The sequence below is a fragment of the Megascapheus bottae genome, chromosome 16, assembly GCF_031878675.1.
Source record: "Megascapheus bottae isolate mThoBot1 chromosome 16, mThoBot2.hap1, whole genome shotgun sequence".
NCBI classification, from domain to species: domain Eukaryota; kingdom Metazoa; phylum Chordata; class Mammalia; order Rodentia; family Geomyidae; genus Megascapheus; species Megascapheus bottae.
Window position 1 is genome coordinate 19,216,853 of NC_143524.1, and position 15,099 is coordinate 19,231,951.

At 38.3% G+C, this 15,099-nt stretch overlaps 1 protein-coding gene and 1 pseudogene across 1 annotated transcript in view; both read right to left on the reverse strand.

Annotated features, from left to right (window-relative positions):
- Positions 1–15,099, reverse strand: part of Iftap (intraflagellar transport associated protein) — a 72,200-nt gene that overhangs the window by 31,949 nt on the left and 25,152 nt on the right. The window lies entirely within an intron of this gene.
- On the reverse strand, positions 5,835–7,142 carry LOC150052960 (ran guanine nucleotide release factor pseudogene; annotated as a pseudogene).

Below are 15,099 nucleotides of genomic sequence, written 5' to 3' on the forward strand. Positions count from 1 at the left end.
AACACAATCTAAATCTGATGTTACAAGGACAATGTCACAAACCCATTGCAACACTGTTTTAATAGTTGACTAAAGTAAGGAAAGGCACAGCAATGTCTGATACTATTTTACCAAAAAAAAAAAAAAAAAAAAAAACCAAGCTGTTTTTTTTCTTGGAATATTCAATATACTCCTCTATATTTCAGGTTAGCCAACAGGTAGCCAGATGAAACTCCTTTGAAATAAAGAGCAAAATGTAATGAAGTTCAAGCTTCTCATGCTGATATTGCATTATCAGTATAGCCCCAAATCTAATAAACATCCTTGTTTACTTTTGAAATGCAAGGAGATTCAGAAAAGAACTTTTTCTTTCTGATTAAACCTACAATGAAAGTCTTCTCCCTAAACCTTAAGATTCGATTCACAAGAATACATGCAATGTCCTTCTGAAGACTAAAAACATGTGTTCCTTATAAAGTCTTTGATCCGTTTTCTAAACCTATTTAATAATAAATCCCTTGGAAGAAGGAGATAGAAAACAAGTTAGTTTTCAATATGATAATGTCAGAATGGCAGGCGCTGGCCCAGCTCTGACTTCGAAGTGGCCTACAGACAGCCTGATTTAGAGCCCAGATGCTACTTCCCAGAGCGATACTGGTGGCTGTCCACACGAGCCACCCAACTGTTTGTCTCATTCTCTTCTGTTTCTGCTTTTCATCAGGGCCCTCTTTCTACCCTTTCATGTTATCCCTAATATTTCATGCTTTGAAATACGTGTCAGGCATAATACAGTTTAGAAATCTAACAGCAATGTTTCAGAGAACAAGTAAGTTATTGAGACCTGAAAGAGCATTTCTTTGGGCATTTCTGAATCAAAACTTCAATACAGATGAGACAAAAGTCCCTCCCCCTCCTGGCCCCTAAAGGTTTTCAGAGGTTTTTATTATTCTGAAGCAATGGAATTTCAATTTCCTTTTGATACCAAACAGACAAGCATCCGAGATCTGGCTTATGAGGCCACCACTACGCATTCAGCATCTAATTTCAGACCAAAGAGAAAGGTCACATGCCTTGAAAAGGTAGAAACTTTTGATGCCTTGGTAAATTAGACCCTAGTCACCTGTTGATGACAGTGTTTCCTGATGAAAGTGATTATTTTTGGAGAATTCAATTTTAAAAGAAACTTCTTCAAAAATTCAAATGCATCCACACACAAAAGGCAGACTAGTACCCGTGTGCAGGAATGTATTTGCCACATTTGGTGGCTTCCACAGACCAGCACAAGCAGCAGCAGAATGCATGATCAAATCCTGCCAGCAAGCTCCAAGTGTCTGTTCTTCAGCGCTATGGTCAATAGCAATATAAATCAAGTGCATGTTCTCAGTCACAATGAGATACTGAATATACTGCTAGAAGGAAAGAAAAATTTATGGATGTGGGGGAGGGGGAGGAGGAATATTCTGTGCAACACGGTGGGGGGAGCAATTGCAAAAAAAAAAAAAGCCTTCTGCAAAGAGAATAAGGGATAAGCAATCATGCTTATAACAAGGTTGGGTACTCGGAAAATCAGGAGGTGATTCTCACATTGTACTTCTAGCCTAGAGCAATGTTTCTCAGGACAATAATATTTGTTCTTGATTTGTCCAGCCCAACTACTTCACTCCACTGCTTCTTGATCACATGCTTCCTGGTATCTGGCCTCCCCTGAAGCAATAGTCATTAGGATTAAATAAGCAATTTAAAAACCAATCAATCATAAATCAGAATAAATCCAAGGAAGCTAAACTCAGCGCACAAATGTTTAGTCTAAATTCCCTTTGCAGTGCTCTGAATTCCAACTGTTTTATGTTCTCCATTTGAAAGGACACAGGGAGGAGAGGATTGCCTCAGCCTGGCCAGTCAGGAATAATTGTGCTTTCCCTTAGGCTGGATGATAATTGACTCATTATTCACAGTCGTAGCCATCAACCTGCCAAGGCACAAATGCACAAGCCTGGCCTGGAAAATTTTAAAATAAAAAAAGTATGTCAAAAGCTTTCAATGAGGGACACAATAGCAAAATGATGAAATGTTTGAAATGTCCCGTTTTATCACTTCCAGAGAAAAACACACATGGAGAGAGGGCAAAGTTGCTATAAATTTACTTTTCGGAAGTAAATCTAGGTGATATATGAATTATATAGTTCATTAAAACCAAGTTATTCTGTGCAAGATGACAAAGATGAGTAAGGCCTAGTTTCCACTCTTACAGAGTCTACAAACAAAGAAGTTAAATAATATTTACAAATTGAAAAGAAAAAAAAAGTAGGAGCTTGTGGCAGTCAATACATGGGAGTTAAAGAGTTAGACACTTAGTAAAATCACAACTGCTCTGGGAGAATCACAATTTCCATAGGATTGAGGCATCCAAGGTCAACTACAATTTCAAGGTTATTCCATACAAGGAAGATTTCTTGAACAAAGCCCTCAGCATGGGCAGACACGAGGTCCCCAAGCACAATCACTGGGTGATCCAGGAAGGCTGGAGCACACATTCAGTGACACATGTGTGGCAGGGTACATTTGGAAGGCCTAACCCAAACTGTGCACTTGAGCTGGGGAGCCAATCACAACGGAGGTGTGCTCACAAAGTGAAATGGACAGAACACAGAAAAGCAGTTCAGTCCTCGAGGCTGCAAGTATGGAGCTGCTGAAAAGATGGGAAGTAAAGGAAGCCACAGCTGAAGAACAAAGAACAAAAGGACTTGCAGCATAAGTTCTTTTTGCCCTTCTCAAACAGAAATGAAAACATTATCTGTAATTGGCTGTGTTTCCTCTAGATATCACAGAATTTCATCTTACCCTTTCTTTGTAGACCATATCATTCTTTGACATTGAAACAGCCATGTTTAAGAAACTTTTTTAGCAATCTCTGAGATAAACAAAATAGATAATATGGCATGCTGGTAACCTGTCAGACGAACTACGGTTTTGCAAGAAAGTCACAGAATAAGAAGCCCTAAGAGCAGACTTAGCCGGTCTGAACATGGCTTCCTGACACTATAGAGTGTACAGCAGGGTGACAGCTGCCAGAGAACCCTGGAAGTTCACTTTGTTCTTTCTGCACACAGTCCTTCTCTACTTGCAAGTTGATACACAATTTCTTTTCCTGATAGGAAGGAATCTCCTGGTTCCAGGCAAACACGGAGGCAGAAGGCCACACGCTGCTGGTCTGGTGAAGAATTCAGGATAAGGATCTAAGTGTCTGTGCGCAACACCTCCATTTTTCTATAACTTTGTTTTATGTATTTATGTGCCATAATTGCACTCATTTGAAGCATGGTAATCAGTGATTTTTAGCAAACATACAGAATTGCATTGTAATTGCCACAACTGAACTTTGAGATCATGTCAACCATCCCCAAAGGGTGCCTGGCACCCATCAGCAGACTCTCCTCTTTCCTGCCCCTCAACTGCAGGCCACCACTAATCTGGTTTTTGTTACTACAGATTCATCTTTGTTAGACATACCATACAAGTGGATTCTTAACATGACCTCAGGATCTGGCTTCTTCCACTTGGCATAACATAACTCATAACTCATCATGGTGCAGTCTATACTGGCGCTACCTTAATTCGTTGTCAAATAATGTCACACAGGGTAAATAGGACCTTATTTTCTTTCTTCCTTCCACCAGCTGAAAGATAATGGGATTGCTTCGATGTTCTGTAGCCCCACTCCCTTGATCATGATACTGAGTTTGATCCAAGGATCATCATCATCACTAATCCAGCTCCATCTAGTACCACCCATGATGAAATCAAATCAATATATAACCACAGTTCAGCTTCTCTCCATATCCATGAAGAGAGATGTGTGGGATCCTGATGTTCCAGCTCTCTGCTCCTCCATCTCCTGACAGCAAAAGGACAGGACCAGTCTCTGTCACATAGCCATGTTTTTGGGTTTTTTCAAATTATATAAAATCACTTGAGATTCCTTTCTATAAAATTGTTCGCTATGTCTTTCCACTAACATGCAAGGTAAAGAAGCCAAGAGCTGAGCCATGAGCATCCTCATATCTATGGCAAGTTTACAGCCAAGTAACAGTTAAGATGGAAATGCAGATTAATCCTCCACCCTCCCACCACAGCCCTCTGCTGGGAGATAAAGCTGCAAAAGTTATGTGATATTGCCTGCCCCCATAGGAAATACATATAACTTATTCCTTAAAACTTTTACATGCTCTATGGCATACGTTACGTATCTGCACGTTCATGTCTAGGAATGAAAGGATGATGAAGATATATCCATCACTTCTTATTACTTCTGAAGACATGGTTTAAGGTACCAAGTAAAGAAAGCACCAAAACAGAGGTCCTGGAACAGGAATTTTATTTTCTGCCTCATACAACAGTTAGTGACAGATGAACAGGCGCTGTTCTCCGAGATGATCTAGTGATTCAGGTTGCTGGACCCCTCTGCCATCTGAGCACATGATTTCCATTTCTGGGCCTAAGGGAGTTGTTCTAGTAATTACCAATTTCCAGCCATAGGAGCATGGATTTAAAAGCAAAGAATCCGGGCCGGGAGTTTGGCCTAGTGGTTAAAGTGCTTGCCTAGCATGCATGAAGACCCGGGTTCGATTCCTAGGTACCACATACATAGAAAAAAGCCAGAAGTGGTGCTGAGGCTCAAGTGGTAGAGCTCTAGCCTTGAGAAAGTCCAAGGACAGTGCTCAGGCCCTGAGCTCAAGCCCAGGACTGGCAAAAAAAAAAAAAGCAAAGAATCCTGAACTTATTCTTAGGGCTCTGCTCAGGAGTTGTACTTGTCAGCTCCCCATTCATCCCACTGGCACTTAGTCAAATGGCTATACTTGGCCAAAAGAAGATTAAGACATGTAATCTTTACTGGTGATGGAGGTGGAGACATCAAGAGTTTGACTGCCTCAGAAAGAGGAAAACTGTTTTGTGTTTTGCTGTGTCTCTGTGGATGTTCATTCCTCTTAGTACTTTGTAATTTTTCTACCATCCCATGAATAAAGCAATCAAAGCAAGCATTTATTTGTAGAAGTGCAAAGTACTTTCTCCAACCTAACTTCTTCTAATTCTCAGTCTAGGAGGAATACCTACATTATGTATCTTCTTCCTTCCAAAGAGGCATATATATATATATATATACACACATATGTGTGTGTGTGTTTGTGTGTGCTTATATATATTTATAGGGGAATATATAGGTAATAGTATAGGTCTATGTAATATTGTAGGAGTCTATATAGCTAATATTATAGGAGTCAAATTAAATTTCTTTTCAAATTAAATTTCATATTTAAATTTGATCTTCCTCTTTTAAATTGCAGTTACTGATCATAATCCTCTATGCTTGAGTGCATTTTTAATAGTATCCTAAGCACCTTCATGGGTGAGATTTGCAACAGAAAAGCTACCAGAAACATCAAGATTATTCAAGCAGGATTTCCTGGATGTATGGGCAACAAGATGCCTCTGAGGGTGGTAACCTGAGGGGAGTATCTCCAATCTCCTGCCTGTGTATCTACTAAGAACCACCATTCTGGCAAACCAGACAGCAGCGGCAAGGACATTTCCCATTGATGGAGGAGATGTGGTCCACAGACACAAGCACAGTAATCCTGCAAACTTGGAATAGTATGCCTACTATACCCGAGCCTGCTCTCAAATTCTGTATGCCCCTGTGGACTCGGCTCTACATCTGAGGTCGATACAATCCAGTAAAGCCATCCCTGGCATACTTTCTCATTGTTGAGTATAAACTCAAAATAATATAAAATGCTGGCATTAAAGCAAAATAATTATTCTTACCCCTGGTGTTCCATAAAAGCTTTCCAATTTATTCTTACAAAAATGCAATTTATAATACCAAAATGAGCATGCAATTGTTTTTGTTATTGATGTTACAAAACAGGTCAATTTCTGCAGAGAGGAGGTGTCTTAGGTTTATGCACAGAGAAGCAAAAGGAACTGCAGGTATTCACCTCTTTTTCTTCGGCCCTCCCAGCATCACACATACAATGCTTCGGGGAAATCTTCATTGGGGACCAAAGACGTTGGGATCCTGGAGACTGGTCACTACTTGTTCAGAGTTATTCAGGCTCCAGAGAGGTGGTGACAGGTTTTCAGGACCCAGAGATGATGTATTGCCAGAAGGGGGTTGGTTGAAGGTGAGCAAGAGATCTGTTTGGTACTGGGGCAACCGAAGCAAAGCCTGATGGAGTGTCACCATCTTTTGCGACCTGTTGGTTCCCTTTAGCTCTCTGCTGTTCATAGAGGAGCCAGGCTTCTTGGCAGCAACTCCTCACGGCCAGGTTCTCCAAGGTGAGGGGCTGCACAGACTCATCCTGCTGGATACTAGCCCCCTGCACCCCCCGGCCTCACCCGGCACGTGGGCCTGCAGCTCCAGAAGTTCCATGATCAGACTCTGGTCTGTCTTGGGCTGGCAGAAAACTTCTTGGCTGTCGGTAACCGGCTGAAGGCCACTTAAATCAATGGCCCCAGGAGGAAGGATGACAACAATGAATGGGCAGTCTCTTGGTTCCATGGGCCCGGGAATAAGTATGGAGATGAGGGGGTTTTATAGGAAACCCATAAGGGGCTTCGCCCACCCACACCCCCGGGGGGTTCCCAGGCCACCACAAGGTCCTCTCTGTTCGCTTACTTCCTCTAAGCATGCAATTCTTAAGGATTCATATGTCTCTCTTTACCTCTCCTCCCTCTCATTTATGGCAGACTTTTCAAAGCTGGCGTGAAAGCCTAGGTTCCTGGACTAGCCAGTCTGAGTTTGGGGATGGATTCTTAAAATCAGACATATCCATAAACACCTCCCATGTTGTTTTCACATAGATGTAAGACAGGATTTTCAAATAAAGATGTCACAAGAATTAAAAAGATGAATCTGCATCTGTTAAAAGTGGTTCTGAGTACACTCTATATTCCATCCAGCAGAGGCCAGTGTAGGCTTATTCCGAATTTCATAGTTGTGCACTGTATCGTAGGCCACATACATACACTCTATACAATATGAGCTATACACAATTGGTTTTAAGTGCTTCAAAGGACAGGGTATGAACAATTAACATTGTGGCCAGGGTGGTGCATTTTGATGCGATGTATTCAAGATTTCCTTAACACCCAGCGTTTTTGTGACTTTTCTTTTTCTTTTTTTTTTTCATATAAAAAGGTGAATTTATTGGGAAGTAGATGATGAACCGACCGGCCAGGGACACAGTGCAGACTCAGGAGCTGACACTGTGACCCCGAGCAGCGCTTATGCTGGGTTTTTAAGGGCAAAACCCATGCGGTCGAACCTGGCCACACAGGGATAGTTACATACACAGAGGGACCTTAGTCAGCTCCAGCCTTTGTGACTTTTTTCTATCACTCATCCAAACATAAAACTTTACATTTGAGTAAACTTTGAAAACTTGTCAGTACCTTCATGCATACTTCATCTCATTCTTACAAAAACTATGAGACACACTAAACAGGTAGTTTTATTGGCTTATCGATTCAGAGAACATGTGACAGACCTTCAGTCTCAAGGAATTAAATATCTGGACTAGTACTCGTGTCTTTTTAACAAAGATAAAATAGTACCCTTGCCATTATACTTACCCTGCCTACAACAAAATGAGAAATGTAAGCTCAAAATATTTTTCAACCTAAAAAGGGAAAAAAATCTACCCACACCTTTAGATCATGCCCTTCTGGCTACCTGCATAAAGGTATACACACTTAAAAAAAAATCTTTGGTTAGCCAAGACATGAAATAAATCCAGATGTCCCTCAGTGGATGATGAATCGATCAAGACAATGTGGTAAATATACACAATCAAATTCTATGCTTCCATCAGAATAACATCACCCTATTCATAAGGATATGGAAAGACCCGGGGAAAAAAATCATATTAAGTCAAATAAGGAAGAACCCCACCGCCTCACCAAAAAAAAAACAAAAAAAACAAAAAAAAAACATACATGTCTGGTTTCCCTCATTCGTAATCATTAGAACATGTCTAAGATAGTTCTAGCAGAGGATCATAATACGTACACCCTTATAAAATGATGCTAATCAAGATATAAGATATGAACTACAAGCTGTAGAAACAAGGGTTTATTTGGGGATGTTTTTTTCTTAGTGTACTGTATGCGGTTATTTATTTTTTCTTTCTTTCTACCCCCTTTGACTTAGCCCCTGTTGTCACTGTTTTTGATTTGAGCACTTTGTATATTGTATATAAGTTTTTCTGACTTGGGGATGGGAAGGGGAATCACGGAAATGGCGAGACAAAAGACAACAGGTGAACCAAGCCAACAGTGATATTCAGAAGACACTATGTTGGACATGAACTTCACAACTTGGGAGGAAGGAGAGTTGTGGGTAGGAAAAGTGGGGAAAAAGGAGAGAAAGGGAACACTGTTCAAAAAGAAATCTACTTAATACCTTACTTAGGTAAATGTAACACCTCTGTATATCACCTTTACAATAAAAAGATAAATAATTAAAATAATCTTTATCTCATCTAGGTTAGACAGTATATTTTTCCCTCTTCTTTACAAATAAATCTTTCATAGGAGTTACCAAATTTTCAAAGGTGGGATCATTTTTTCTGCAAAAATCTGAAATAAGCGAACATGTGAACACTAGTATACGGCATTATGTCAATCCAAGAATAGACTTAAAGAGCAAGAAACTATGAAAATACACTATTCCAGTCTTTCTTATTGCTTTTTCTTATAAAATATTTGTTCAACCTAAAATTGAGACCACAGAATCAAAGGAAATATTCTAAACATTCTTTTATTGATACTATGTAATTAATATTAATCATCTCTAATGATATGATCTATAAATTATAAACATATAAATTGCTATTCTGTCTTCATATCCCTATAAGACTTGGAAATCACACTTCTCTTTATAAGTTGATAGAAATAAATAACACATCTGCCAAGAGTTCCTCTAGAACACAGCTCTGTTTCATTCATCTCTATATTCCCAGATACTAGCTCAATGCATACAACATATCCAGATAATCAACACTTTGGAAATGATTTCAACATTAGCAAAAATTGGAATGATCCTGTAATTTGAGATTAAATTCAGAATTAGTTGATTGGGGTTGCTTTCCCTTTTTACTACTCAGTAGCACAAAAGACATTACAAAACTCACTGCAAAAGGTAGACCAAGTTCAGAAAACACAAGAGAATTGCTCCACTGAGGGAGCAATAGGTTTCATGAGGAACAAGGTAGCTGATGTCATTTATATCTATCTCATCTGGAACAAAGCCAAGGAGAAAAACCAAAGACATAAAAATCACCTACTAGAAAGACTGTGGTTTGATTTTCATATAAAGCAGATATGAATTTGGTTGAAAGCAAGTTTCCTGTTTGTATCCCTTTGGGCTTAGTCAACCATTTCAAAGAAAATATTATTGTTTCATGGCTGAAAGAACATTTTGCTAAAACCATTCCAATTTGAACACATGCTCATTCAATTGAATCAAAGAACATAGTCATAAATACCTTGGTTTCAAGTAGGGCAATTTACCCTTTAACATCTAAGAACAATGCTTTTAACAATGAGTGAAAATCATGTCTCCTATTAAAAGAGAAATATATATATATACATACATATATATATACTAAGTATGTGTCCACTCAATGTTGTTAAACTATTCAAATTGGATATGACTATAAGTTTAATTTAAAAGTTTATTAGCTATTATTTCTTCTCTGTGGTTTGTGAAAGCTTAAAATCTCATTTGCCAGCCATAAAGAACAAAGTGATGGGAAAATGGATGAAATTGGATAGAGTATCACATTGAGCCAAATAAGCCAAGTTCAACAGACCAAGTATCATGGTCTTGTTCACATGTAGAATCTAAGTCTAAGACAAAAGTAACAAAGGAAGAGACATAAGTGTAAAAGAGGGATTGTGGTATAGTAAACAGAGGGAAAGGAGAAGGGTGTTGAAAAGTTCAAAAGATCAAGTATAGTACATATATATACATATATACACAGATAAACTCATGCATAAATATAAACATGTATATTCATATATGTGTATGTGTACATGCATATGTATGTGCATATATACAGGTGTGTACATATATGTGTATACATGCATATATATGTTCAAGATCACATAATGAATCCCACCAAAAAAGGGGGAATATAAAGGGGGTAAGGTAATACATTACCAGAGAAAACTTGTTCAAAGCATACCTTATGCATTTATCACATTTTCACAATGGACCCCCTCTTGTACTAATATTCCTAATTATAAAAATAAAATTAAGTCCCATTTGCCTATGAAGTTTAGTTAGTTCATTTATATATAACACACAAAATATACCTACCATATTAAAAAATGAAAAAATACAAACTCAAGGAAAATGATTCATTTACTTGTACACAAATAATTTTTATATCATCTTGACCAAGAAAGCAAACCAAGAAAAGGATATTTATTGTAACAAAACAGTATGCAAAAATAGATCAAAAATAAATTTATGGTTATAATTCAAAATGTTATACATATTTAAATACATTATTTCCTCATTAGGTCTAGAATATAACAGATGTGGAAAACTAACGATTATCTATGGACCCAATATTCATGTTTGGAAGGAATGTGCATTGTAACAAATGCAGCTGAAGATTTATGCTAATATATCTAAAACAAAATGGCTCCATCAGCTCAAAATCTGTCACAGTTTGAGGAGGGAAATTTCTTCCTGCAACTGAATGAGCTTGCTGTTTCATAATTTGTCAATTTGTTCCCTTAGTGTAGTGATTTAGTGATGACAAAAGGAATAGAGAAACAAATGAAAATTGCTTAATTACAGTCTGCAGATGTTCCCCCCAAAGAGAAAAACAGGTTAATGCTGCAAATGCTGACAATTCTTCCATAGGAGTCTGCTAGAAATTAGCTCACTTTGTTCAATAAGTTTTTTCCTCTTCTATAGTGTTCTATGTAATGTTTGATGTTACTTTATGATAAAGAAATCTCATATGCACAGCTACCAAATTTATGATTGCTATAAAATTACCAGCTTTTGATTGTTGCCCTTTCAATTTTTTCAATACAAAAAGAAGTCTGTAAAATCTCTGAAATAAACCTGCTCCCTATCCTCTCCCAAGGGATACCAGATTGAACTTTTTTTAATTGCCTAGTTACTTTTATTAGCAAGTCCTCTTAAGACGCTATCCCAAATTCCCTTTGAGAGTAGCATTACTACTAATGGCCTATGTCTTTATGACTGTTAATTTGCTGTGTTATTTTTGATTGCTTACTGTTAAATTCACATTTGCAAGAATGATTCCTGGGTTGGTTTTCTTTTCTTTCTCTCTTCCTTTCTTTCTTTTTTTTCTTTTTTCCTCTCTCTCTCTCTCCCCCCCCTTCTCTCTCTCTCTCTCTCTCTCTCTCTCTCTCTCTCTCTCTCTCTCTCTCTCTCTCTCTGTCTTTCTCTCTCTCTCTCTCTCTCTCTCTCTCTCTCTCTCTCTCTCTCTCTCTCTCTCTCTCTCTCCTCTCTCTCTCTTTCTCTCTCTCTCTCCTCTCTCTCTGTTTCTCTCTCTCTCTCTCTCTCTCTCTCTCTCTCTCTCTCTCTCTCTCTCTCTCTCTCTCTCTCTCCCCCCCCCCCCCCCTCGCATTCTCTCCTTTTCTTGAGGCTAACGAACAAAAGGAAACAGAAAGAAATTGCAAATAGGCTGTGATCTAAAAACACCACTCAGTATTCAGTAGGGAATTGAATGACTGATAACAACAGCACAGAAAACATGGCCTGTAAGTGCCACCTGGAAGCACAAGGCCAGCCAGTTTGTTTCCAACTTCCTCCGGGCAGGCAATCTGCCACTTGCAGGGGTATCAAAACAACGTTAAGCCCTCTGGTCTGTATCTAATACTCGACAGAAAATAACTGCACAAGGCTATTCGGCCGGGATTATTTTCTTGTTGTATTTTCTTTTATGAGAGAAAGCTGTTTTTATGCTCTACTGAAATTCCTTTCCTGCTCTGAAATTGGTAAGAGGGCCAGCTGCTTTTCTATATTTTTCTCTGTGGTATTTTTCTACAGCAGGTTTTAAATTTTATTCTTCAGACTGAGAAAGGCCTCTGTTTGTACCTCCATGGAAGTTTAAAGATGCATTTCTAACATTCAAAGTCAAAATAGCTTTGGGGACCAAAATGTGTCACTTCAGAAATGTGTTGCTTTATGTGTTGTCACCAGTTTCATTTTTAATTACATTTTTTTAGAAGTTGTCAAGTGTGAGATAGTAATGATATTCCTTTGGCTGAACTGACAAGTCAAAATTTATCAGACCACAAGTGTAAACTAAATTCTAACCCATGATTCTGAGCTTCTGACAGAACATACGCTCAATAAGAACATAAATAAACAAATAAAAGACTCCTTGAGAGAGAACTGCGCAGCTTTGAACCAGTCACTTGAGCCTCAATGGGCCTCAGTGGACCTCAGCATCTCCCCAGCAAAACCCTGTGAGCCTCTCCTTGACTTTCTTCTCCTTGATCCTGTCAGTTACCTGTGACAGCTAGCTGTCATGCCTTTGCTTGTGGCATCCCAAAGACCCTTTGCTCTGGATCCACACCTTAGCCGACACCTCCACCTCTCTGCTTCTGCTCAGATTGCTAGCTACTCTTCTGCCTTTCCTTGCTTATTTTTGCCTCTTATCATTTGCATTGTGTGAGATTGCTGTTTGTGAGTTCTATCATATCTCTGTTATCCATTAACAGTGGGTATTCTTAGAATTGAAGTGGCCTGAGGCCCCCTGTATGTCTGCCATTCTAGTCTGTCTTCTCCAATTTTCTTTTTACTTCATTCAACAAATTTTCATTGAGAATCCATTTATTCCACATCTCTAGGCATTATTGTAGATCCTGGAGTTGGAGGTACCAAACCCACCAGAAGGCAACCCCGTGGGTTTGGACTCTACAGGAGACAGATTAAATCCAAACCAATGTGTTTTGAGGTTAAGGTATCCATTCCTGTGGACTACATTGTGTACATATCAGGACATCTCAGAGCCAGAGAAGACATGCCCAGCATTTGTAAGAAAGGCAGAAGACAAAGTGGTTCAGGTTGTAGGATTTGAAGTCATACTGAGTAAGTCAAAACCCAACTTCACCACTAGCTAGTGACATGACCTTCACCAAATCTGTCTGGAGGACCATAACAAATGCCAGAGACTGCGTGCTCTAAACAGAAATGTATTTCCTCCCAGTATTAGAGTCTAGAAGTTCAGGACCAAAGAACAGGTCCACCTTCTCATTTTGCCTTTTTGGTCCTCACTGTTTACATGCCTCCCCCATACCTGTCCCTTCTCTTGTCTCCTCCTCTTCCCTCCCTTCCCTTCCCTTTCCTCCCCTCTTCTCTCCTCATTCCATTCTTCTCTCCTCTCACCATTAGGCTGGAACTTCAACATATACATTGAGAGCTCTCTCTCTCTCTCTCTCTCTCTCTCTCTCTCTATATATATATATATATATATATATATATATATAATTGAAGATACAGTTTAGTTCATGACAACTATTTAATTTTACAAGTTGGTTGCTTTATCTGTAAAATGAATTTGTAAATGTTTAAAAAAATAACCTCTTATGAAGATCAATTGAGATGATTCACATGAAGTGCCAAGTGTAATACTTTGTACCTAAAAACTGTTAGTTACTGCAAGCAATAGAATCACATGATTCTCCTAATCTCAATTCACCGGATATCTCTGAAGAAGAAGCAATGTGGTACAGAGGGTCAGCTGTCAGGAACCTGAATATTAGCCTGATACCAAATAAGACTCTAACGTTCAATGCTTTTTAGAACCTTAAAAGGGATTAGGACAGGCTTTGTCTTTGCATAACTGTGACAATTAAATAAGTTACTCAAGATAAATGTCCAGTGCATATATCAACAAACAAATCTAAAACAGCAATAGGCTGCCTCTTCCAACCCTACAATTTAAATAAAAGCAAGCTTTACTAATTTTTTGGTGTCTCACAGAAAGTCCTGACTTTTAACAGGATAAGAGGTTATCAACTATAGTGCTTCTCAAAACAAGTGGCATACCTGGGGCCAAGAGTTTGGGCTAGTGGTAAAGTGCTTGCCTAGCATGCACGAAGGCCCGGGTTCAATTCCTTGGTACCAAACACATAGAAACAAGCTGGAAGTGGTGCTGTGGCTCAAGTGGTAGAGCTTTAGCCTTGAGAAAAGTCCAAGGACAGTACTCAGGCCCTGAGTTCAAGACCCATGAATGGCAAAAAAAAAAAAAAAATTAAAACAAGTGGCATACCAGAATCACCTAGAGACTCCTATGAACCTAAAGATTCCTAAATTCCTCACTATAAACTCATTTCATAAGCCAGAAAGAGATGCAGAAGCCAATTTTTATAAAAAGTTTGCTATTAAAAAGGCTTTCTAATAATGAGCCAAGTTTGAAAACTTCTTAGCCTGTTGCAGAGACACCCATAAAAAATATAAGCAATACGCACAGTTTCAAATTTTCAGGTAGCCAGGTATTTAAGTAGAAAGTGGTATTGATTTTAACAGTATGTTTTAATTTTCCAAAAATGATCCTGTCAAATATAATCAATATACAAATATCTCTGAGATATTTTACGCTCTATTTTTATGCTGAATCTTCAAAAAACCTACAGTAAATTTTATGGTTGTAATAGGCCAAATTGTCATCAGAAAAGTATAACTCTATTTAAGCTTCAGAAAATTTACATTTTAAAAACTCATGTACTCAAGTTGTTATAGAGGTCTTTTAGTTTTTTCTAACAAATGAACTATTATTTGTTAAATTTATATTTATATTAATAGTAAGCAAAATTTAAAACACTTGAGTAATACTAGCCACAACTTAAATGCACAATAGCCAACATGTAGTCAGTATTTCTGGGTTGGGTAAACAGGCCTGTACAAGCACAAACTATCTGATTTTTGTGGTGCTATGGTAAGTGAAATGTACAATAAAACGATACAACATAGCTCCTTACACAATCAGATATGCATTAAAGGAATACAGATTTAAATGACTGTATAATATTATTAAAATCTAAAATAACTAAGAAAATTAAATC